Here is a 27,033-nt window from a genome sequence, read left to right on the forward strand (position 1 = left end):
AAAGCTGTAACAAAATTAGAGAGAGAGAGAGAAAAAAAAACAAAAAAAACTGCTGGGACCTAGGGATTGGGCGGGAGGAGTGGCAGGGCGCCTCCATCAACTTTTTGCCCCGATTAGGAAATATTGTTGATACGGGGCTCGGTAACTGGGAGTATAAGAATTCTTGAGAAAATCTTAATGCTTTATTGCCTATTAGCTAATAACTTTCTCTTTTGTATGACATAAAATTAAATATAGTAAACATAAAACCAGTAACGACAAGAGGCTAACAAGACAGTACACATTTCTCCAATCCTTAGGTCCCAGCAATTTTTTTCCTCTCTAATTGCTACAGTTTTACAAGGCTTGCTTTTCTTTCTGCGAAAGAATCTATTACCTTATCAAAGTTCGTCAAACATTTTGCTCCATGAAAAATCGAAATGTCGTTTTCTAATACTGAAAACGTTGTTAATACGAATACTACGCAAGACTGGTGTAGTTTCTCAATTCGATTAGATCTGTATTGTCACTGTCTGCTAGATAAAACGAAACAGGCCATTCTAATACTGCAGCAATTGTACCACAAGCCAAATAAATGAGACTGTTCTGGCACAAATGGTCATTTTTACATAAAAACATGACAGAACATAACTCACGAAGTACCAATATCAAATGCCTATTAGGTCTACTACAAGCAAAGAGTTTTAAGTTTGGAAATAGCTTCAAACCTCATTCATACGCTCCAGTTTCTCAAGCATGAGATCGGAAAGTAGTAGTATGAAATTTTTATATAAATTTGTGATCGTCATATTCTTCCATATAAGTTGTGTGATGCCCTCGTTTCTTCTCCTTCCTCGTTCTAACAATCAATCTTGTCTTCACTAATTCTGTAACTATTTCTGTCATTGTCAAAACTTATTCTCTGGTTAACACACAGGTTGAGTTATCCCGTATTTATTCTCCGGTCAAGCGTTATTACGTATTCGTACAATGCGTTTTCCGCGCTCTTCCTAGAATAGAACTTAAAGCGGCTGCTTACTGGAGAGTGAACAACCGTTAGTGTACCGATCTGGGGAAAAAAATTTCTGTCAAAATTTCATTTTCTTGGAATCACCGAGAAGATAATATGTAATCTTTCTGAGCTGTTATTCCTGTTAGTCGTTTATTTCCACTATGGTAGTCTGAATCTCTGGATTTCGCTAATAATTATGACAACGCTGATCATTCACACACCCAGTCAACCACATAAATAAACAGGGACTGGCAGTCATCCGTTCGGGTTTACTCGGCTCAGCTCGTATAGCCCCGCCCACTTTCGTCTGCGGGAAAGTCTTTTCATTTCTAGATGCGACCGGGATTCCCCTGGCAGTGACATCACGTACACTATGCGCGCATTAGAAAGTCAACTTACGATTCTCTCAGAAATCAACTTAGAATGTGTTCAAAAACTAACTGGATGAATTTCAAAATCATAAGAATAACCGATAGGCCAACGAGCTCTGGATGCTGAGACACTTTGTGAAACAAGGTCTTTTTTTGATTGAAATGAATTTGGTGCCCCCTGAAATTGCCGCCCGGGGCAGAAACCCGATTTGCCGCCTCCCCCCCTTCTCGCCCTTGATCCGAGCAATTACACTCCTGGAAATTGAAATAAGAACACCGTGAATTCATTGTCCCAGGAAAGGGAAACTTTATTGACACATTCCTGGGGTCAGATACATCACATGATCACACTGACAGAACCACAGGCACATAGACACAGGCAACAGAGCATGCACAATGTCGGCACTAGTACAGTGTATATCCACCTTTCGCAGCAATGCAGGCTGCTATTCTCCCATGGAGACGATCGTAGAGATGCTGGATGTAGTCCTGTGGAACGGCTTGCCATGCCATTTCCACCTGGCGCCTCAGTTGGACCAGCGTTCGTGCTGGACGTGCAGACCGCGTGAGACGACGCTTCATCCAGTCCCAAACATGCTCAATGGGGGACAGATCCGGAGATCTTGCTGGCCAGGGTAGTTGACTTACACCTTCTAGAGCACGTTGGGTGGCACGGGATACATGCGGACGTGCATTGTCCTGTTGGAACAGCAAGTTCCCTTGCCGGTCTAGGAATGGTAGAACGATGGGTTCGATGACGGTTTGGATGTACCGTGCACTATTCAGTGTCCCCTCGACGATCACCAGTGGTGTACGGCCAGTGTAGGAGATCGCTCCCCACACCATGATGCCGGGTGTTGGCCCTGTGTGCCTCGGTCGTATGCAGTCCTGATTGTGGCGCTCACCTGCACGGCGCCAAACACGCATACGACCATCATTGGCACCAAGGCAGAAGCGACTCTCATCGCTGAAGACGACACGTCTCCATTCGTCCCTCCATTCACGCCTGTCGCGACACCACTGGAGGCGGGCTGCACGATGTTGGGGCGTGAGCGGAAGGCGGCCTAACGGTGTGCGGGACCGTAGCCCAGCTTCATGGAGACGGTTGCGAATGGTCCTCGCCGATACCCCAGGAGCAACAGTGTCCCTAATTTGCTGGGAAGTGGCGGTGCGGTCCCCTACGGCACTGCGTAGGATCCTACGGTCTTGGCGTGCATCCGTGCGTCGCTGCGGTCCGGTCCCAGGTCGACGGGCACGTGCACCTTCCGCCGACCACTGGCGACAACATCGATGTACTGTGGAGACCTCACGCCCCACGTGTTGAGCAATTCGGCGGTACGTCCACCCGGCCTCCCGCATGCCCACTATACGCCCTCGCTCAAAGTCCGTCAACTGCACATACGGTTCACGTCCACGCTGTCGCGGCATGCTACCAGTGTTAAAGACTGCGATGGAGCTCCGTATGCCACGGCAAACTGGCTGACACTGACGGTGGCGGTGCACAAATGCTGCGCAGCTAGCGCCATTCGACGGCCAACACCGCGATTCCTGGTGTGTCCGCTGTGCCGTGCGTGTGATCATTGCTTGTACAGCCCTCTCGCAGTGTCCGGAGCAAGTATGGTGGGTCTGACACACCGGTGTCAATGTGTTCTTTTTTCCATTTCCAGGAGTGTAGTTCAAAGAAAACATTTCCACCGTACGTTACCCTACCTTTTAACACCGGTGTTAACCACAGACAGCAGCTGTTTTTCAGATTACGGTACAGCACAATAAATGCGGCATTTACAGTCTTAATTTGCTCCAGTTGCGGGACTCGGCTAGAACCACTATAAACGACGGGGCGCAGACCCACCCGGACTGAATGAACGTGAACACTCACATTCGTTTGAAGTACCGGCAACATGCAGGACGTGTTCAACGCGAAGTACTTAATGTAGATGGACCTTAACGTATTCAGATTACTTTTGCACGACACTTTAAAATTATGCGTAAGACTGGCATACGAATCTCCACTGACGAGAAATAGTTATTGGTCTATTATGAACATAAAAAATTATTTCGATATGGTAGCTACTTTCGTTTGCAGCAATATATGATTTACAAGTGCAATAACCGAAAAGTAGCAACATTGCTTAAAAAGTTGGTGGATGCATGAGGTGCTTCAAATAAGAAACGCACATGGGTACAACCTTCTAGTTACATAAAAATGGAGGATGGAGTGCTGATGACTAAAAAAGTTTTCGAAAGGCTTGTAGAGATGGTTGGGAGACGGATCTGGGAAAAAGACGGCATTTTCAGACTTCTAATTTCTGTCTCCCGCGGATCAGCAGTCGCACTTCTCACTCATAATTCACCGCATATTTTTCGGACAACAGGAAGTGAGTTACTCAACTTCGAAGAATCGTCATCATCAGACTGCGATATCGGGTTAAGATGCAAAAGAATCAAACATTTTTACCGAATAGTTTCACAACGACCGCATAGCGAAAAAACATGCGAATCCAAAATCTGTCGTTTTTAATTTTTTATGCAAAAAGCAAACCATTTTCCGAAAGAAAACTACTTCACCGATTATTGTAGCTTTCGTTCCTTTACACGAAGAACTTTTTTTAGCGGCGCAGCAGACGACCCAACTTGCAGCTTTAAGCTTTCCTTGAATCAAATGCCGGCCGGTGTGGCCCAGCGGTTCTAGGGGCTTCATTCCGGAACCACGCTGTTGCTACGGTCACAGGTTCGAATCCTGCCTCGGGCTTGGATGTGTGTGATGTCCTGAGGTTAGTTAGGTTTAAGTAGTTCTAAGTCTAGGGGACTGATGACCTCAGATGTTAAGTCCCATAGTGCTTAGAGCCATTGAACCAATTTTGAATCAAATCTACGTAGGTGGGCACACGATTCTTTGCGTGGCAAGACGAAAATGTCTGCCACAAAGAATTATGACAGTGTGTTTGAACAATGAATCATTGCGTACTGAATTTTACAGGAGCGGTACTGTCACCTTTTTTATACATGCCTAGGTCAGGCGTTTTCAGGAGACAGCTTTGCGAACACAAGCGTTGTGATAAAATGGGGAGGGCACACAGCCGTATGTAGCGCAAAGTGTGCGTTTTCTTTCGAAGCATGACCAGGTGTTAAATTTGCTGTAGCCTTTGTCACAAGCGAAGCCATTCACCGCACTATGGTGATAGTGAATGCTATCTCTTTTCATTGTAATTGGAATATTGTTAGAGTAAGTCTCACAGACTTACATGAGGATTTTTCTCCCTCTAGATTTCCTCAACTCACAAGCTTCTAATCACGACCATGCCCACGTCTGAGATAATACAGCTGTGTCTCTGTCCTTATTGTTAAATAATTTTTAGATTGTAGTAATCTTTTTATGATTATTGTTCAGTGGCAACAACTACAGATAAAAATGAAACTTATAAACCTATTTATATCTTATCGGCTCAACTTTTTATGTCCTAGTAGTAAACGAAAAGCAGTGTTGTTAATTAGGAATTTCTTACCCAACAATAAGCGCTTGAATAGGAAGAACTTCAGTCATCTGTTTGTCGTCTCAATTCGAAATACGTTGAGAAGGTAGTGAAATCGAAGGCACTCACTTTGCATCCGTCGACTTGGTTGGCGAGCTAACAAGTGACTAACGAGAGAAGCAAAATGAGCTAGAGGGTAACTACGTAACTCGGCGGAGTAAATAATGAACTGCCGCAACAATACAGCCAAGTAGCCTGCAGCAGCTAGTTGTGATCGCCTACTGCGCGCCAAGTTCCAATAATGTCTGTTAATATATTCTTTGTGGCCTCCGCCAGGTACCGTCATGCGTTAATGCTCATTTTTGACACTTTTAGAATTAGCAACCATTCTTAAAGTTATTAGTCTAATGAGGTAGTGAAATTGATTTTTTGAAGTAATTTAGTTACCGGACTGAACCGTAATTTAACATTTCGTGTTCTTACCCTCCAGAAAATTTCGTTTTGCCCCTCAGTGGGTAGCCGGCCGCGGTGGTCTAGCGGTTCTGGCGCTGCAGTCCGGAACCGCGGGACTGCTCCGGTCGCGGGTTCGAATCCTGCTTCGGGCATGGGTGTGTGTGATGTCCTTAGGTTAGTTAGGTTTAAGTAGTTCTAAGTTCTAGGGGACTTATGACCTAAGATGTTGAGTCCCATAGTGCTCAGAGCCATTTGAACCTCAGTGGGTAATTATCTCCAAGTTGGGAACCACTGTTCTGGGCCCATCCGGCCAGAGGTTTGATAACTTAACCTGCTGCCTAAAAGGTTTTCTCCGCAGTAATTTTTATGAAATATATTTTTTAATTGTATTTTGCTTAAAGTTCACATTTTCGGAATGGTTGGTTGAATCTTGCGTTATAGTGTATTCTCATATGGATTTGGACATTCTATTCCAGCAGCCCAGTGTCCTGCTATCACCTGTCAATTTCTAGGCAAATACGAGTTGTCAAATATTTGTCTAGTTTGGTCATCACTGCAGATCTAAGGTCGTGACTTCCTTGGAGCTGACTGGTGATATCATTGAAGTTCTCTCAGATTGATTTCTCACCCTTTATGGCGATTGAATTTTCTTTCTAAATTTCTTGGACTTCAGCAACTTTGCTTAAGGTAAATCGACTCTGAAAACCATTTGACCTTGTCAACAGTTTTCTATGTTGACTTGGATGTGTTGCCCAGTGAAGTTTAAAGTATTTACAAAGCATGGGACAGAAGATTCGAAAACATGGCAGCTGATCTCATCTTTGAAGCCTTGTCCGTTATTATGACAGTAATTTTAAAATTATATGAAGTGATAACATCCTTTAACTGACTTGAAATATTTTTTGCAGTGTGTCTTTCTTCAAATTGGAAGCATCCTACAAGGCACGACTGTAATTGAGTCTTATCATGTATAATATATGCCATGAGGCATAGCAACTAAATTGAGGGTGAGGAAAATAAATCAGGATCTGGTCGCTAACCTGATCGTGTTGGCGGGCTGGATACAGATTGACACTCACTTTGACTTCCTGGGAGGGGAACTTCATCTGAAGTGGATCTAGACATCAGTGAGGACGACTCATGAGAAACGATTTGTTGATCTCTGCAGAAGAATCCCTAGTTGATGGCAGTCTTGATCAACTTTCTGACCATACTGTTCCAGAGGTGCTGCTGCATGTTGGACTTAGACAACTGTCTGTAACGTTCGATTCGTTTCATGTCGGGCAGTCTGGGTGGCCAAGTCTTTCTCTCAAATTTTCCAGGATGTTCTTCAAACCAATCGTGACCAATCATGGCCTGGTGACATGGCACATTGTGATCCATAAAAAGACCACCGTTGACTGGGAACATGAAGTGCGTCAATGACTGCACAGGGTCTGTAAGTAGACGAACATAACTATTTCCCGTCAGTGATGCAAGTAAACACACTACACATCATTATGGAGCCACCACCAACTTCCACAGCACCTTGACAGCGTGGTATCTGCGCCACTCTCGAATCCTACCATCAGCTCATACCAACTGAAATCGGGAATCATCTGATCAGGCCACGCTTTTCCGGTCGTCCCAACTGATTTGGTCACGAGTCCGGGAGAGGCGCTGGAGTCATTGTCGTGCTGTTAGGAAAGGCATTCGGGGCAGTCGTCTGTTGACGTAGTCCATTAACGCCAAATTTCGCCGCAGTGTCCTAACAGATACGGTCACCGTACGTCCCACATTGACTTCTGCGGTTATTTCACGCAGTGTTGCTTGTCTGCTAGCACTGACAACTTTACACAAACGCCGCTGCTCTCAATCGTTTAGTGAAGGCCGTCGGCCACTGCGTTGTCCATGGTGAGAGGTAATGCCTGAAATTTGGTATTCTAGGCACATTCTTGTCACTGTGGATCTCGGAATACTGAATTGCCTAACGATTTCCGATACGGGACGTCCCATGCGTAAAGATCCAACTGTGACTCAGCGTTCAAAGTCTGTAAATTCCCGTCGTGCGACCACAATCTGCGGAAACATTAACACGTGAATCACCTGAGGACAAATGACACCTTCGCCAGCGCACTGCCCTTTTATACCTTGTACATCTGTATGTGTGCATATTGCTATCCCATGACTTTTGTCTCCTCAGTATATCACGCATATTTATTTCATGTGTCTGTATCCAGTTTTATGCGGAAATAGATGTTGAGATCTCTTTAAAAAAAAGGTGACTAAATACTTATGAGATCTGACATCCACACCGGCAGTGTGCTGGGACAGAGTTGTTGCGCACCACTCGAAGCTCATAAAGTGAATTTCCATTCGGGAAGCCTGAATGTCATTCAGCAGTTACTGGATCAACGACAGCAGCACAGAATCGGCTGTGCACTGCGTGAAATCCATCGCAGAAAGTTGGAGAGTAGTATAAACTCTAACCATTTCGGCATTGCCATGTGAGGAATGGGGCGGCTACCAAAAGTGATTGATGCCTCATTTGCAGGCAGATCAAATCATCGACCCGCAGCGACATTGCGCCGTTTAGTAGTCAAGAAATCTGCACCGATAGCATTTAATGCACAGGTTGAAGCTGCTAGCAGAGCCATCCTCCCTTACTACGCAAAATCTGCATTCTGGTAGGTATTCATTTCACATCATAAATGCATGTGCAGATTATACACAATAGGCAAACAGAAACATTATTTTATTCTGTCTAGACTGTAGATTTTCAGGTGCTCAATCATAAGTGTAATTTCAAGTGCACACGTGAAAAATCTTATCCTGAACCTTAATTAGAGACATGAGAAATTTAACATGAGACCAAGATGTTCATTCACAGGCATTGTGCAAATCAGAGCCCTTCCTACGGGAAATGATTCGGATCACGATATCCTTTGCGATTTCACAAACACTACTGCAAGTTCTCTCAAGCTTGTGAGATTTCTAAACTTGATCGCCTAGGGACAAGTCCACCCCTCACCAAAATGGCAGGACAGTACTACGTTTGCTCGACCGAGAGGATTTCAAAATAGCACGCCCCCAAGTATCGCCGATTGGTAAGTTACACAGTGTGTTTTGTGATGCTTACGCATATACAGGGTGGTCGGCACCGTCCGACAACCTTGTAATGATGTTGCAGGTAGGTTGTCCTGAGAAATAATTGTTAGAAAAATATTGGATATGTTGCGGGGTTTCCGTGTTAGCTACCACTCAAGCTAGCCAATCAGGTCGTTGCGCTCGAGTTGAAGCGGCCCGCCAGAGACAGTGTCGGCAAACGTGTTCTTCCTTGGTCTTCTAAACACAACGAGAGAGCGCAATTATCTAAGCTATAACAACTGACACTAAATGTATCATGTGGGGTGCTTGAATTTGAGCGCGCAACAGCCTGATTGGCTAATTTCAATGTTAATTATCTCGGAAACAGCGCAACGTGTCTATTTTTTCTTAACAATTATTTCTCAGCACATTCTACCCTGAAATTTCCCTTGCAAGTCGTTTAGAATGTCTGTGACCACACTGTAAAACAGGCCTCATATAGCGGAAGTTTCTTGCAGCTATCATTGCGGGTCTACCGGCTGGTTCTGCGATGTCATGGTACAAATTAACAATTTTCAACCACTTAGCAGTCGATGAGACTCGCTCTCCAAACAAATTGTTACTGTCACCTTCTGTGCAAGGCTTACCAGATACTTTCGTTTTAAAGCGTTCAGCTTCAATAGTTTAGTGATGGTATTCAGTAGCAGTGTTGTTAATAAAGGGTATCGTTACACTTCCACAGCTTCTAGCCACATCCACCTCACAGCCTGTGTTGCTGCAAATGCCGTTTCCTAAGCACCAACTGATAGCTCGTGGCTGTGTGTTGTGCACACGCGTAGCTGTTGTGTAGAATAAGGCTCGGTACTATTTCTGTTCACTTTTTTGCTGCTGCAGTATGGCTGTCAGAGATGTTCTGGCGATAGATTGACTGCATAAGGACGAACTGTCCTGCAAAGAGGCCATTCGTGAACAGGTCCCTGCAACTACGGTGCCCAAGCTGACGCACCAGCTTCTTCAGGTACTGGGAGAGCCTGTTTAGATAGTTGCTCAGGGACAACAAGACGTAATTACAGGCAGTGCAACAGTTCAGTGAACCTTGGAGGAGACTGAGACTTTTATTAAATTATGGAAGGGGAAGTTCCTTCCCAGTCCCAACTGATGAGGTTGGAGGCCAGGGTAGAGCATATGTTAACCATTTGAGTAACTGGAAAATTCTGTATAAGTAAGGGGAGAGTAGTGAAGTGGTCCAGGCAAAGGGTCCGCCTGCTTAGCCGAGTGGTAACGTGCTTGCCTCCCATGCAGCGGACCCGGGTTCGATTCCCGGCCGGGTTGGAGATTTTCTCTCCTCGTGAACTGGGTGTTGTGTTGTCCTCGTTATCATTTCATCCTCATCACCGGCACCTAAGTCGTCCAATGTGGCATCGACTAAAATAAGACTTGCGCTCGGCAGCCGAACTTTCCCTGATGGCGCCTACCGGTCAGGAATGCCATATGATAATTTTTTCCAGGTAAAGGCACACATGGAGTTATCATTAAACAGTATGTTGTCGGCAGCGTCGGTACTGACAAGGAAACCTCCACATCGCAACCCCCTCAGATTTAGTTATAAGTTGGCACAGTAGATAGGCCTTGAAAAACTGAACATATATCAATCGAGAGAACAGGAAGAAGTTGTGTGGAACTATAAAAAAATGCGCAAATTATACAAACTGAGTAGTCCATGCACAAGATAGGCAACAACTAGGACAGCTTGAGATAAGGAGCGCCGTGGTCCTGTGGTTAGCGTGAGCAGCTGCGGACCGAGAGGTCCTTGGTTCAAGTCTTCCCTCGAGTGAAAACTTTAATTTTTTATTTTCAGTTTATGTGACAAACTCTTCTGTTTTCATCACTTTTTTGGGAGTGATTATCACATCCACAAGAAATCCTAAATCGGGCAAGGTAGAAGAATCTTTTTACCCATTCGCCAAGTGTACAAGTTAGGTGGGTCGGCAACATATTCCTGTCATGTGACGCACATGCCGTCAACAGTGTCGTATAGAATATATCAGACGTGTTTTCCTGTGGAGGAATCGGTTGACCTATGACCTTGCGATCAAATGTTTTCGGTTCCCATTGGAGAGGCACGTCCTTTCGTCTACTAATCGCAATTTTGCAGTGCGGTGCGGTGCGGTCGCAAAACACAGACACTAAACTTATTACAGTGAACAGAGACGTCAATGAACGAACGGACAGATCATAACTTTGCGAAAATAAAGAAAGTAAATCTTTTACCCGAGGTAAGATTTGAACCAAGGACCTTTCGTTCCGTAGCTGCTCACGCTAACCACGGGACCACGGCGCTCCTGAGCTCACATTACCCTTGATGTTGCCTGTCTTGCACATGGACTACTCAGTTTGTATATTTTGCTTATTTTTTCATAGTTTCACACAACTTCTTCCTGTTTTCTCCATTGATTTGTGTTCAGTTTTTCAAGGCCTATCCACTGTGCCGACTTATAACTAAATCTGAGGGGTGTGCTATGGGGAGGTTCCCTTGTGAGTAACAGGGAAGTGGTAACCGCAGAACAGGATGGTGAAAGTTCCCAGGGCAAGCCAGTGCGACAGTTTTCGAGGTTGCCACATGTGGTTTTGGGAACTATGAAAGAACAAGCGTTCAGTTGACACAACTGGTGATACGGTTCAGTTCTCGCATTACTTGGTGTCGGTCAAAGAGCAGAAAGAGGAATTTATGCTGCATGATACTGAAATTCTGCAAATGTTGTATCCGCATGTAAAAGGGAGTCTTATTCAGCTGGTGACAAGGGCCGCAGTATCACGGGAAACCACTGAAAGTTTTCACAGACAGGTTTGCCAACAATTAATCCCAGGACAGATCGTCGATGATGTTTACCCAACATCCCAAGAATTTCATGAACTGAAGGAATTAGTTTTTTTGGTAACTGACAGAGGGCCGGTAGTGAAATGCGAATGGTCGATGGGGAGTCTGAAACGATGAGCCTGCAAGGAATGAAAAAAGCCACTTTTTATGGGGATCAGGGCTAAGGTTCTGGCGTTGGATGATGCTATGGTGTTAGCGTCTGAAGTATTCAAACAGTTTTATTTTACGTTAGGGTTGAGGCACTCTAGCACTACTAATATCTGACTGAAAGGGTCAACTAGAACATTCATGCTACATTAATTGCTTATACAATCATGACCATTCAGGGCGGGACGACACACTGGAGAGCTTAATGTTTGGTTTCAATACTGCCAAAAAAGAGGCACATAAGGACATTCGAGGTGACCTTGAATTTACCTTTCAGCCGAATTCACCTCTGCCGAATTTATGGTCTATTGATGACTTTCTACCTAACAGAACTGGTGGCCGGCCAGGAAAAAAATTCAAGCCACCTATTGGCATGGATCGAGACTTTATAATAAAGGGAGACGACCTAACAATCTCAAGGTACGGGATCAGGTTTGTCTGAGGAATCTCACCAGAGTTAGTGCTCCTACGTTAACCCAAAACTAGTGATGGGGAAGCTCTTGCCCCAGTTACGGCTTGTTGCATATGCACAATGCAATCACACCTCTAAAATTGACAATGGTAAGCATTAATTAGAAACCAGAGAAGGCACAGGCAGTTGCTGCACCGACGTGGATGGTCACGAAGGAAGGCCATCGACAATGCCTAGCTAACCTTTTCTGGAAGCTGAAAGAAAACTGGCAGGGAAAGAGATTTTCCAAAGGTGAAGACGTCCACACAGAGCTTCTCGAAGGAGCAGACTCCTATCGCCGAGGAAATCAATGATTGCCTGCTTCCTTGAACTTCCACTGTCGGAAGGTGGCCACTCCAGTGATGTCATTGGAATGATGTCATTGCAGGATAGAAAAAATTTACGCTTATACCAACACAGTAAGACCGAGATCGCAGTTGACGCTGTACCCAACCTACCACAACTAAAGTAATAATTGGTAGAATTTTCCAACCACTGGCTCTGTTGAAAATGAGTGTTGTATATCTGTGTCACTTTCAAGTGTAGTGCAGGATTCAATAAAACTTGTTTGGTCTGACATACTAATGTGTAACTCACTTTTTGAAGACCTTTCGTAGCTCACAGTGTAGGTTCGTGGGGTAGCGCAATTCGTCCATTTGTTGGAGTTTACAGTATACAAATAAAAGCACGAGGAAATGAACACTAGTCGGTCTCTCAGTCGTCTTCAGTTGACGGTTTGTGTAAGTGCAATGTACACCAGCGAAGAGTAGGTACAAAATGTACGCATCTACGGAGAACGTGAGGCAGCAGAAAAGTAATTGCATAACGTTTCCTTGTTTACAGTATGGGTCATATAGTGCAACGCTGTAGTACTTTTAACCAATATGTTGCCTACAGTAGAGGTAGACTCTGGTTAAAAACTGCATTTAGATTAGATGAGATTAGTTTTTCGTTCCATAGATCCGTGGTGAGGAGATCCTCGTGGATGTGGAACATGTCAATTTCTTTTTTTTTTTAAGCTGAAATAACAATACTAATAGTATGAATATATACAATACATCATTTGTTTCTATTAAAAAATAGAAGGAGTTGGCCACTAAGTCTTTCAGGCCCCTTTTAAACTGATCTTTACTTGTAACTAAATCTTTTATGTTTGCTGGCAAATTATTGAAGATGGGTATTCCTGAGTAGTGGACCCCTTTTTGAACTAAAGGAAGTGTTTTTAAGTCCTTGTACAGATCATTTTTGTTCCTGGTATTGTATGTATGAACTGAGCTGTTTGTTGGGAAAAGAGATATATTATTTAGGACAAATTTCATTAAGGAGTAAATATACAGAGAGGCAGTAGTTAGTATACCCAGTTCTTTGAAAAGGTTTCTACAGGACGTCCGTGAATTTACTTCACAAATAATACGTATTACACGCTTTTGGACTCTGAAATCTTTTGTTTGACTTGTAGAAATACCCCAAAATATTATACCACATGATATTATGGAATGAAAGTAGACAAATTTTGCAAGCTTTTTCATTTTTATGTCGCCTATGTCAGCTAACACTCGAACTGCAAATACAGATTTGTTAAGGCGTTTCTGCAGTTCTGTGGTGTGCTCCTCCCAACTTAATTTATTATCAAGTTGTAATCCCAGGAATTTAAGACTGTTAACCTCTTCTATCTGCTCTTCTTCATACTTTATGCATGTGCTGGGTGGAAACCTCTTACAGGTTCTGAATTACATATAGTGAGTCTTTTCGAAGTTTAATGTCAGTGAGTTGGCTTTAAACTATTCATTAATATCCATCAAAATATCATTAGCAGATCTTTCTAGGACTACACAGGACATACTATTCGTTGCAATACTTGTGTCATCTGCAAACAAAACGAACTCTGCTTCTGGCAGTGTAACTGATGAGAGATCATTAATGTACACAAGAAAAAGCAATGGCCCTAAGATGGATCCTTGTGGGACACCACATGTAATTTCTTCCCATTCTGATGATGACTGATGACTTAATTCACTAGTCCCTTGCACTGACACCCTTTGTTTCCTGTTAGCGAGGTATGACTTGAACCATTTTGCAGCACTGCCCGTGACACCATACAATTCTAATTTATTTGAAAGGATATTGTGGTTCACACAATCAAATGCCTTTGATAAATCACAGAAAATACCTGCTGCTTGTAATTTGTTATTTAATGAAGTAAGTACATTTTCACTGTAGGTGTAAATAGCCTTCTCGATATCAGAACCCTTCAGAAATCCAAACTGTGTTCTTGATAATATGTTATTTGTGGTCAGATGGTTGAGAAGCTGCCTGTACATTACTTTTTCTAAAATTTTTGAGAATGCTGACAAAAGTGAAATCGGTCTGTAGTTTGATGGTATCTCTTTATCCCCTTTCTTGAATAGAGGCTTAACATCTGCATATTTTAGCCATTCAGGAAATGTCCCAATTATAATTGACTGATTACACAAGTAACTTAGAATTGTACTAATCTCACAAGAACATGCCTTAATTAACTTTGTTGATATTTCATCGTAACCGCTAGAACGCTTTGTTTTTAAAGATATTTCTTTTGGTGAAGTGAGTGACATATTCATGTACCTGAAGCTATTTGTAAAGGCTAGTTTCAGATATTCAAGGACATTATTTACTGATCCTGACAATCCCATTCTATCAGTAACGGATATAAAGTACTTGTTAAATAGGTTTTGCCACACTATGCCCATCGGTTACTAATGTGTCATCTACCCTTAGTGCTATTTGCTCCTGTTACTTTTCTTTTATTGTCATTGAATGTAGTCATAATGCTACTCAATCAGAGAAACTCTAATGTGAACAATATTCTGGCAAAGACCCATCTTCCCTACTGGTGTTTCCTCTTCTTGTTAACGCTTCAGCACGTATGAAATTTCAACGCAATCTACGTAGAACTCACACAGACGAAGGCGCCGAAGTTACTCTGTCCGCAGCTCGTGGTCGTGCGGTAGCGTTCTCGCTTCCCACGCCCGGGTTCCCGGCTTCGATTCCCAGCGGGGTCAGGGATTTTCTCTGCCTCGTGATGACTGGGTGTTGTGTGATGTCCTTAGGTTAGTTAGGTTTAAGTAGTTCTAAGTTCTAGGGGACTGATGGCCATAGATGTTAAGTCCCATAGTGCTCAGAGCCATTTGAAGTTACTCTTCTCGCTTATGTTGTAATGAATCCAAACGTGAGCTTGAACAGGAGATTAGCATTCCTAAAACCAATGTACATCACTTTCCAAAACATCAGCAGTTCCATACTTATCATGTCCTGTTCTTTGTTTGATATGGACATTCGTCAGGAAAAAGAACGTCAGAGAATAACTTCTGGTTGGCGAGGATTTGCTGCTGTGCACGCCGATAGAGCTGTACGCGGTTCTGTAAATCATTCCCACATAATTCTTGGTGTAAGTGTACATGATTTCCGCGTGGTTCGCAACCTCAGTAGTAGAAAACGACAAACTTCCCACCATCATTACTCATATAATGAAGAGACAGTATCATGTGGAATATATCAGGTTTGGAGTAAGTGAACATTTTTGTCGCCATCGTAACTGGTCGTCAGCCAAGTGATTATGGTATCACCAACTGCGACATAGTCGCGTGTACAAACGGTGATCCAATACTGCCAAATGTTTTTTATTCCAGTCTTTGATCACAATATCAATTCTTTAGACGATGACCGGTTTCAGTCCGTAATGAGGATGGTAATTACGGACTGAAACCGGTCATCGTCTAAAGAATTAATATTGTTATCAAAGACTGGAATAAAAAACATTTGATTATGGTATGGTCACTTTCACCTGGGCTTCCGTGTGACTTGTGGTAGTAATCGAAGGCACGTGACAGCTGTGCAACCATTAATGCGAACCAGTTGCGTTCCTTCACGCGTAATGTATGACACCTTGCAGCAGGATAACAGTCGGTGGCACAAGTCCAGAATCGGGCTGAGTGTTTAGAAGAACATGACGGTAAACTCACGTGGATGTCTTGGCCACGAAATTCTCCTGATCTGAATCCGATGGGACAGATTAGAGGGGCTACTGTGCACCAGATCTGCATCCGCGCCGCTCGGGGTAGCCGCGTGGTCTGCGGGGCGTTGCCACGGTTCGCACTTTCCTCCCCCCCCCCCAGGTTCGAATCATCCCTCGAGCTTGGGTGTGGGTGTGTGCATGTGTTGTCCTTCGTGTAAGTTAGTTTAAGCTAGATTAAGTAGCGTGTATTCCTAGGGACCGATGACCTCTGCAGTTTGGTCCCATAGGAACTTACTACAAATTTCCAATTTTTCTGCATCCGCAAATCACCGACCTGTAATTTATAGAAATTGCGCGATATGTCCATATCTAATGTCTCGTATTTCTGGTAACCAATCAACGACATGTTGAAACCATGCGACGCAGAATTGCTGCTGCATTACATTGCATTTCAAATGTGGACAAACATGCTGTTAATCAGGTGGTCATAATGTTTTGACTCATCAATGTAGTTCATACTTCTACTAATGTCTGCCTTTATTCTTAAAAAAGACGTACGTCTCCTCCCTGTAACAACAGGCACTTCTACATTTTCTGTATCAATTCTTGCTTTTCTTCTGCTATCACGGTGACTGCAGAAGTTAGAGCACATTTGCTATAAATATACAGTGCGATTTTCTGAATATCTCCCTTTGTTCCTAACGGCTCCGAGATGGTTTCCAGTTACTGTACTTCGACAGAGAAAACGTATTTGCTGTTTCAGTATTTAGATAATTAATGAAATTACACTACTCAAGACAATTAAAGGATGACTTTTTCAAAATGCCGTAATTGTCTCCCACTGAGAAAGGTAAGTTTTTACATTTGGCTCAAAGGTGCCTACAATCTTCCTCTGTAATGATGCAAAAGCGTGGCGCCCCGCGATGTCACCCTGCGGCTCGGCAATGATTCAAAGAGCAACGTGTCGACACCTCGGAGAAAAGAAGCAATGCTCAAAAGTTTATGTGAAGTGCAAGTTGGGTTAATGATGTCGCAAAGGCAAAATTTTCACCTCAGCTCTGCCCAGTGCCACTGTGGACTAGCACACGATGGGGAGGTTGCCCTCCCCCCCCCCCCCCCCACCCCTCTCTCACCCACGTATCACCCCTTCTTTTGAAGCCTCGGCAGGTGAAGGTCAGATCCGTAACGCCCGGCGTTGAAATCACGTGGTTTTCTTATGGGTGGCCACGCAAAACATTTCAGACACCTCGACGCTCAGAGTGCAGACGAAAAGGCCTTAGGGGGTGTCATAAAGAGCTTCAACGAAACCTCTCCTAAAATAAATAATAAAATTTATTTATTTATTTATTTACGTCCTGAATCTTTGAGGTACATATACTATACCCTAGATGTTGGACAAATTGACATTACATTAATATATTGTTACATTGATTGTATACATTACATTTATAAATTGTTGCATTGTTATATTGCTATATTGCTACATTACATTTTTATATTGTTACAACAGAAATTAGCTTATTTTTCAAGATATTGTGTTACTGAGTAAAACCAGTTTGCCAATAGATATGTAGTTACAGATTTTTTAAAGCTGTGGATTTTGTTTATGGCCTTAAAGTTACTTGGCCGCTTATTAAACAAATGTGAACCTGAGTGATATACACCTTTCTTGCATAGTGTGGTATAACAATGATGTCTCTGTATGTCACTATTTGCCCTTGTATGGTGTTCATGTACAGATTTGTTTTGAATAAATACATTTCCATTTTTTAGCATGCTTTTTTTTAGGTACATGACAACTTCTAGCATATAGATACATGGTAGGGGTAGAATCCCCAGTTCTTTAAAGAGTGGTTTGTATGATTTTCGACTGTTAGCATTTTTCATTATCCTCACAATCTTTTTTTGTTTCCGGAATGTTGTTATGCTGTGAGGAGAATTTCCACAGAATATGATGCCATATCTCAATAGGGAGTGTATGCAAGCGTAATACACCGCTCTAACTGTTTCAGGACTTGTGTTGTTCCATATAATCCTCATCGCATAAGTCATTTTCGATAGTTTAGAATTTAATGATGTGATGTGGGAATTCCATTTAAGATTGTCTTGTAAGTAGATGCCAAGAAATTTTGTTTTAGTGACACTGGTAATTCTTGGATATGTTTGGTTTTAATCGGTTTTTATTTTGTTGTGAATGGAAGTGTAAGACGACTGTTTTTTGAGGGTTTATCAGTAATTTATTCCTCATAAACCACTCCGTGACATTTTCATTTGTGACTTTAGCATTTAAACTTAGAGCCATTTCGTTTTCATCTTCAATTAATATGCTCGTGTCATCTGCAAGTAGCACTGGTTCGGAGTGTTGAACGTGTAGGGGGAAGTCGTTTATGAAAATTAAGAAGAGAAAGCGACCTAAATCTGAGCCTTGTGGTACACCGTGGGTTCATGTGGGAGGTTTCTACTGATAAGCTTGAAGTTCGTTTTTTCTCATGTGTTTTACCTCTGTTGTCTGAGAGCAATTTTCTAGATAGGATTCCAGACTTTCGTGTGGCAGGCATCCGCGAAACATTTTTGTGATTATCCACTGAATTTAAAATGCGATTTATGAGGCTAAAAGTGGCTGTTTCAGTACTGCACTGAGGACTGAAGCCATGCTGGCATCCTGAGATCATATTTTTTTGTTAAAGAAATCAGTTAATTGTGACAGAACTAGTTTTTCAATGATTTTTGAAAAACCTGAGAGGAGTGACACAGGCCTATAGTTGACCATCTGCTGCCGATCGCCCTTTTTGCAAAGGGGTACAACTTTTGCAATTTTTAATTGTTGCGGGAAAACACCACTCGATAGTGAAGAATTGCATATATCTAGCAGTGGTGCGAGTATTTGTTCAACTGATACTTTTATAATCTAGTCTGGCACATCGTCAACTCTGGCTGAATATTTATTTTCTAATGACTATATGGTGTTTAACAGTTCTTCCCTACTTATTGGTCGAAGGAACATGGATGTATTTGTTACACTATTTCCAAAAATTTCCTGTAATATTTTGTTTGATGGATTTCCTATTTGTTCCTTCACTAGCTCACCAATAATATTGGTGTAGTAAGTATTGAAGTGGTTAGCAATTAATTTTGGATCAGTGATCTTGTTGCCCGCCTGTGACAATACAATATTTTTGTGTGTTTCCACATTTCCAGTAAGTCTCTGTACTGTGTTCCACATTTTCTTAGCTTTCTTTGATGATTCCATAATAAGTTTGTCATTTTCCCTTAATTTTGCTTCCCTTGTTACACGACTCAGAGTTAACTTGTATTTTTTGAAGTAGTGAGCAAATTCAGGGCTGCTGTCTGTTTTTAATAGTGCAATAAGTCCTCTTTTTCTTCTACATTATACTTTGATCCCTGATGTAATCCATATTAGAACGTTGATTTCCACACATTTCGAGGTCGAAAACAACAGTTCACAGTGTGATGAGCAACAAGACGACGTTGTTGACAAGCTTTGATACTGCTGACATCCACTGGAAGATTCAACCCTTTGCTTAGGTCACCGTGGGCTACCAACCACACTGAATGTGATCGCTCTCCTTCCGAGCGCAGTGCGACTGCGGTATTTGCTCTGGTGTACAAGGTGGAACCGCTTGGTACTGCTCCTAGCCATTCGACGAAAACTGTACGCGGTCCAAAGCAGTCATAGTGGTTCCATCCTAAACACCAGAGCCAAAGCTGCGACCGGCTGCAGTTCACTCCAAAGGGGTGCTATCACGTTCATTGTCGTTGCTGGTCCACGATGTCCTTAGAATAATACATCTACATCTAGATCTACATTTATACTCTGCAAGCCACCCAACGGTGTGTGGTGGAGGGCACTTTACGTGCCACTCTCATTACCTCCCTTTCCTGTTCCAGTCGCGTATGGTTCGCGGGAAGAACGACTGCCGGAAAGCCTCCTTGCGCGCTCGAATCCCTCTGATTTTACATTCATGACCTCCTCGGGAGCTATAAGTAGGGGGAAGCAATATATTCGATACCTCATCCAGAAACGCACCCTCTCGAAACCTGGACAGCAAGCTACACTGCGATGCAGAGCGCCTCTCTTGCAGAGTCTGCCACTTGAGTTTGCCAAACATCTCCGTAACGCTATCACGCTTACCAAATAACCCTGTGACGAAACGCGCCGCTCTTCTTTGGATCCTCTGTACCTCCTCCGTCAATCCGACCTGGTACGGATCCCACACTGATGAGCAATACTCAAGTATAGGTCGAACGAGTGTTTTGTAAGCCACCTCCTTTGTTGATGGACTACATTTTCTAAGGACTCTCCCAATGAATCTCAACCTGGTACCCGCCTTACCAACAATTAATTTTATATGATCATTCCACTTCAAATCGTTCCGTACGCATACTCCCAGATATTTTACAGAAGTAACTGCTACCAGTGTTTGTTCCGCCATCATACAATAAAGGATCCTTCTTTCTATGTATTCGCAATACATTACATTTGTCTATGTTAAGGGTCAGTTGCCACTCCCTGCACCAAGTGCCTATCCGCTGCAGATCTTCCTGTATTTCGCTACAATTTTCTAATGCTGCAACTTCTCTGTATACTACAGCATCATCCGCGAAAAGCCGCATGGAACTTCCGACACTATCTACTAGGTCGTTTATATATATTGTGAAAAGCAATGATCCCATAACACTCCCCTGTGGCAGGCCAGAGGTTACTTTAACGTCTGTAGACGTCTCTCCATTGAGAACAACATGCTGTGTTCTGTTTACTAAACACTCTTCAATCCAGCCACACAGCTGGTCTGATATTCCGTAGGCTCTTACTTTGTTTATCAGGCGGCAGTGCGGAACTGTATCGAACGCCTTCCGGAAGTCAAGGAAAATGGCATCTACCTGGGAGCCTGTATCTAATATTTTCTGGGTCTCATGAACACATAAAGCGAGTTGGGTCTCACACGATCGCTGTTTCCGGAATCCATGTTGATTCCTACGGAGTAGATTCTGGGTTTCCAGAACTGACATGATACGCGAGCAGAAAACATGTTCTTAAATTCTACAACAGATCGATGTCAGAGATAGGCCTATAGTTTTGCGCATCTGCTCGACGACCCTTCTTGAAAACTGGAACTACCTGTGCTCTTTTCCAATCATTTGGAAGCTTGCGTTCCTCTAGAGACTTGCGGTACATAGCTGTTAAAAGGGGGGCAAGGTCTTTCGCGTACTCTGTGTGGAATCGAATTGGTATCCCGTCAGGTCCAGTGAACTTTCCTCTGTTGAGTGATTCCAGTTGCTTTTCTGTTAGCATTGAATCATCAGGGGATGTCAGCAGTGTTAAAGATTATTAGGAACGTCGTCCTTTTTCCCATCGCACTGCGAACTGTGGTTTCGATCACAAAATGTGAGGGAGTCAGCGCCCCAAGGGAAAGAGTGCTTTCACTGACGCTCTTTACGTCACGCCCTAAGGCCTTTTAGTTTCAGTTCTGAGCGGCTGTGTCTCTAATGCTTTCTGTGGCCGCTTACAAGGAAACGAGATGATTTCAACGCTGGGCGTCGCGGTTCTGACCTTTATCGACGAGGCGCCAAAAGAAGGGGTGACGACCTTTCCATCGTGTTACATGTCCACGGCGCTGTTGGACAGAATTGTGGAGGAATTTGGTGCTAATGTGACATCATTAACCCACCTTGTACCTCACGTAAACTTCTTAGCTCTGCCCTTTCTTTCGCATGTGTGGACACCTTGCTGTCTGAATTATCGCCGAGTTCGAGGTCGCCTCGCTTTTGCAGCGTTACGAAGGATAGTTGTAGACATCTTTGAGCCAAATTTCAAATTTATGCGTCTCTATGGGATACATCTAAGGGGTTTCGAAAAAGTCATCTTTTAATTGTGTAGCGCTGTGGAGATTCGTTTTATAACATTAGAAAGTTGTACAATTCAGAAAGCAGAAGGAGCACAAATTTCAGTCCATCCTCAGAATTATTCCCTACTGTTCATGATTATTATATCTACCACTGATATCACTTATTCCTCACCGCCAAATACTACCTATAAACATGATCTCGACATACCTTAGGTTATAGAAAAATCTTGTTTCTGATTTTATTACTTTCACAGGTGAGAATGTATCTTTTCTCCCGCGCTATGCAGGCAAATGTTCCCATTTCTGTAGGTTAGGACAGTTGTGGAGGTATACTGAGAAGGACCTCAGTGTTAATTTTACGTCCTAGTGTTGCCTCTCATCCACAGCAATTAGGCGGTATTTTTACTGCTCCTCTAATTTAGAGGCTAGCCACAGCAATAAATTACTCTCACGCTCCGCCAGACAACTACTGTTCCTCAGCAAATGGAATTGCCTAGGCCATTAGACTCCTCTCGTATCTCCTTCCATTTATTAGTGTCGATCGTTAAAAGAGTTATTTCTGGTCGTGCTTGGGACAGCAGTAAAGCTGACGCCTGGCGCGCTGGGAACAACCGGGCTTCAGCACTTTTTCTGTCCTCTCACTGTGGAATCTGCTGACCGCGTGAATCTGCACCACCACTTAAACACGAGTGACCCGTGTGTTCTCTGTTTTGTTAGGCCGCTCTCAAAACAGTGTCTTCTCTCCTATGCAAACGAAACATTTTCGGCGATTAAAGAGTAGTGCCACCTAAATCGGACAGTAGCAAGTCTCTCAAAATGTCTACAGAAGGTGTCAAACAAGCTCGATTTACAGCTGAAGGAAAAAAGACATATATTTTCATGCGAGAAAGAGTACCCCGTTGTGTCGTTCTCCCCCAAGAGATTCCTGGAATTATGTCTTCTTGGAAGCCTACCCTCGACTCAACAGCTAGGTGGAGACAATGGTATTTCTACTGTAACTTTTACTAGACTTGATGTTGAATGTTCCGATGGCAGTTACAGAACTATTTTGGTTCCATCACGAGAGTGTGTTTGCACACTATCGTCTTCACTTTAAGGACCGCCTGAATAGTAGTCTCCATAATCGTTCCATAACAGAGATGAGTCAGAGTTTTAACCGCAACTATTTCACGACCTAATGCCTACAAATTTCTTTTCGTGAGGTAGTGTGAACAGCATGGCATGCGAGGCACCAATAGGCTTGCATTGAGGAAAGGTAGCTTGCGTTCTTGAAATTACAGCGATTATTTGAAAGCTGCTGCCTACTTCGAGAGTGTTGCACATTAATTAATACGGAGATGTTATTTGTGTGTGTGTGTGTAAATAAAAATACCACACGAGTCACATAAACCCAAATTTTCTGTGCGGTAAATGTCAGGTACAAATGAAATTAATATAGGAGACATGTGTTAGGGAATCGGAGAACCGACATTTTTGTTGAAATACTGAATGACTTTCCTTAACAAGCTAGATACAGAGAAATAAATTCTCTTTGTTAATGACACCAAAATTCAAATCTCACATAAAAACACAGTAATTCGTGATAGAAAACCTAAATGATCTCTAGACGAGGCTTACGATCAGTCAACAGTAAATGCAAAGACAAACGAGAAACATTGAAACAGCTGCGACATAAAGTCACATAGGAGACACTCAACCAAATTGAAAATGGAAAGTAATACTGCATAAAGGCTGGATTGGTCGCTAATCAAAATCTCATGTTTAAAAATAGAATGACTTTATTGCTCGTAATATACGCATTTGGGACTTATCAATCTTCAGATATATGTTAAAAATAGTAAACATATATGGAAATTCCAAAACAGAGTCAGAATAGTGAAATACAAGAGAAACTCTCAGTTGTACACACAAGGTATTTCTCTGGACCATCATGCTACACGTAAATGTAAAATTTATAGGATGTGTATGTAACAGTTGTACGAAGACCACTAAAAAAGTCTGAACATGTATCTCAGAAATGAACATTCACGCCAGGTGGCAATATAGTAGTGATGTTGCTGCCATACTTCGTCGTAAATGACATCATAGTCAAAAAAATTCAATCCTAAAAATACAATAGTTAAATATACGTGACAACATTATAACAGTAAGAAAGACTGCAAACTATTTTTTTAAAATTTGTAACAAGAACAGCAAATAAGAAAAAGAACAGGACATGATAAGTATGGAACTGCTGATGTTTTGGAAAGTGATATACATTGGTTTTAGGAATGCTAATCTCCTGTTCAAGCTCACGTTTGGATTCATTACAACATAAGCGAGAAGAGCAACTTCAAATGGCTCTGAGCACTATGGGGCTTAACATCTGAGGTCATCAGTCCCCTAGAACTTAGAACTACTTAAACCTAACTAACCTAAGGACATCACATACATCCATGTCCGAGGCAGGATTCGAACCTGCGACCGTAGCAGTCGCGCGGTTCCGGACTGAAGCGCCTAGAACCGCTCGGCCACCACGGCCGGCAGCAAATAAGAAAGCTGCAAGGTTGCTGTCAGGTGGCAAAATAGTAGCTAACGTGGCGCCTGACGTCGTGAAAGGTGGCAGGCTTCCTGGCTCCTCCAGAAGATGTGGAAAAGCCGTAGAGGTCAATTCATCTTTCTTACACATCGATAATCGACTCTCTTGGCATATCGAACTTCGATTTGCATAAAGCTTTCTGCTCGGTCTGTAATAGCAGTGAATGGAGGCTCCAAATTTGCGTGTGAGGAGTCTATATGGCATGAGTAGGAAAATCCATTTCTTGTTCACAAAAATATTTCTTCTGGATCTGTCGTAAAGCCAAAGGTACGAGACTCAGAGCAGGTAGCGGCGGGGCGTATTCCGGACGTGCAGCCACTCCCTGACGGACAATGGGTAGCAGAACCACCTAAGCGTCGGCCGTGTGGTGAGGGGACTGTGAACCCTCCTAACCAACGGCGGTTTCTTTTAAGGCTTCGATTCTCGTAATCCTGGCGCCTCGCAAAATAGCTTTCCGTCCACATTGCAGACGTTGTGAAACCATGGCTTGTGTTAAAGAAGTGGGACGGGGAACGATGTTTGGGTCGGTGAGGCACAGTGATTCGAGTCCTGGGAAGTGGGTCTCACGCCCACCAAGATGGCGCCTACAATCGCGCCACGGTTCAGAAAAGCGCCCCGCGCCAGCTTCTGGCTCAGGTCTCCTCTCTTGCTAAAACAGAGAAGCTGCTCGTTGTGTGGTAGAATGAAGTTTTGGGGTCTTGAGTTCTATTGCGGTCGTCGCAGGAGACGGTCGTTTTCGGTACTCTGGTGCACTTTGAGTAAGAGTTTGAGTTCTCAGTTTTGCTTGTCCGCATCTGTGGATAATTATCGGAGAATTCGGGATCGGACATCGGCGGGCATCTTCTACGGAAGCGGCAGCATGGAGAAGTCTTCGTCGCCAGCCACACTGCAGGACGCACCTTCGTCTGTAAACGGTAATATACGGTCCACCGGCTTGTAGGCCTTTCCAGCGGGATTGTAGCCCGCCGTTGATACAAGTATAGCTATCACACCCAACAGACAAGAATTAACTGATGAAATTGTAAACGATGTTTTTCAGAAAATTATCAAGTGGTTCTCAGCAAATGGGCTCTCATTAAACTTGGGCAAAACACAGTATATACAGTTCCACACAGTAAATGGAATGACACCATTAATAAATATAGACTTCGATCAGAAATCGGTAGCTAAGGTAGAATATTCAAAATTTCTAGGTGTATGCATTGATGAGGAGTTGAACTGGAAAAAACACGCTGAGGATCTGCTGAAACGTTTGAGTTCAGCTACTTACGCTATTAGGGTCATTGCAAATTTTGGCGATATACATCTGAGTAAATTAGCTTACCACACCTATTTTCATTTTCTGCTTTCGTATGGCATCATATTCTGGGGTAACGCATCATTGAGTAAAAGAGTGTTCATTGCACAAAAGCGTGTAATCAGAATAATTGCTGGAGCTCATCCAAGATCATCCTGCAGACATTTATTTAAAGAGCTAGAAATCTTCACTGTAGCCTCACAATATATATATTCACTTATGAAATTTGTTATTAAGAATCCAAACGAATTCAAAAGTAATAGCAATGTACATGGCTACAACACTAGGAGAAAGGATGATCTTCACTACTCAAGGTTAAATCTAACTTTGGCTCAGAAGGGGGTAAATTATGCTGCCACAAAAGTCTTTGGTCACTTACCTAATAGCATCAACAGTCTGACAGATAGCCATATAGCATTTAAAAGGAAATTAAAAGAATTTCTGAATGGTAACTCCTTCTACTCATTAGATGAATTTTTGGATATGTAGTAAGTGGGTAATTTCCCCACCCCCACCAAAAAAATTAAGAATCACGTAATATTTTGTGTATTGTAATATCTTGTATTGACACCTTTTATTAACCTGACACGTTCCAGATTATTACGAAGTGTCGTATTTATGATCTATGGAACAAGTACTAATCTAATCTAATCCCGCGTAGCTCACGCGAAGCAGCAGATCACCATAGTAGCACCTTGTAGTGAAATCGAACCGTAGAGGAACGTTCGACCATTGCGCTATCGATGTCAGTTGCTAGTTGTCCGTTCAAATTGATAGTACAGGAGTGATAGCACCACTCCGTGCGCTGGTAATCTTCATACTCGCCGAACTAGGAGTATTGCCAGTATATTTTATGTCACAAGGTGCTATGGAATAAATTGTCTTTCTAAAAAGTATTTGACCCATAGCCAACCTTGTGTACAGTTTATAGGAAAGTGACATTCAGAGAATAAATAATTGTTTATTAATGAACTGCAGCATTTCTCCAATCTGCATACGCTGTACCCTGACAATTCCTACTTGCCACCTTCTTTTTGGAGGGGAGAATCAGTTAGATACGCGGGCAGTAGGTAAGTTAAATTAATCATACTTGTGTTAAGTTAGCTAGCCCATCCAGAGCTGTACTGGGGGTTAATTGACAGTCGGAACCACGGTACGCAAGGGAGGTGCCCTCTGAGTGAGTGTCGAAGGTAGCCCGCAGCAATTAGCTTTCATAGGCTAACTTACAACAGTCTATATTGCCAGTGAATTTTATTTACGAAGAATTGTAGACATGAGTACGATGATGGATATAATGAAAGCTAAATAACAAAATAATATAAAATTACAATGCAGATAAGAAAACAAATAAACAGAGCCATATCGGCTGACATCAGCTTTTAATAAAAACTAACAGATGTTCCTGCTAGTATGAAAAATTAAAACTTATAAAAATGAGAATAAAATACAACACCAGTACAAACTGAA

Source organism: Schistocerca serialis, chromosome 1 (assembly GCF_023864345.2).
Source record: "Schistocerca serialis cubense isolate TAMUIC-IGC-003099 chromosome 1, iqSchSeri2.2, whole genome shotgun sequence".
Classification (NCBI taxonomy): Eukaryota; Metazoa; Arthropoda; class Insecta; order Orthoptera; family Acrididae; genus Schistocerca; species Schistocerca serialis.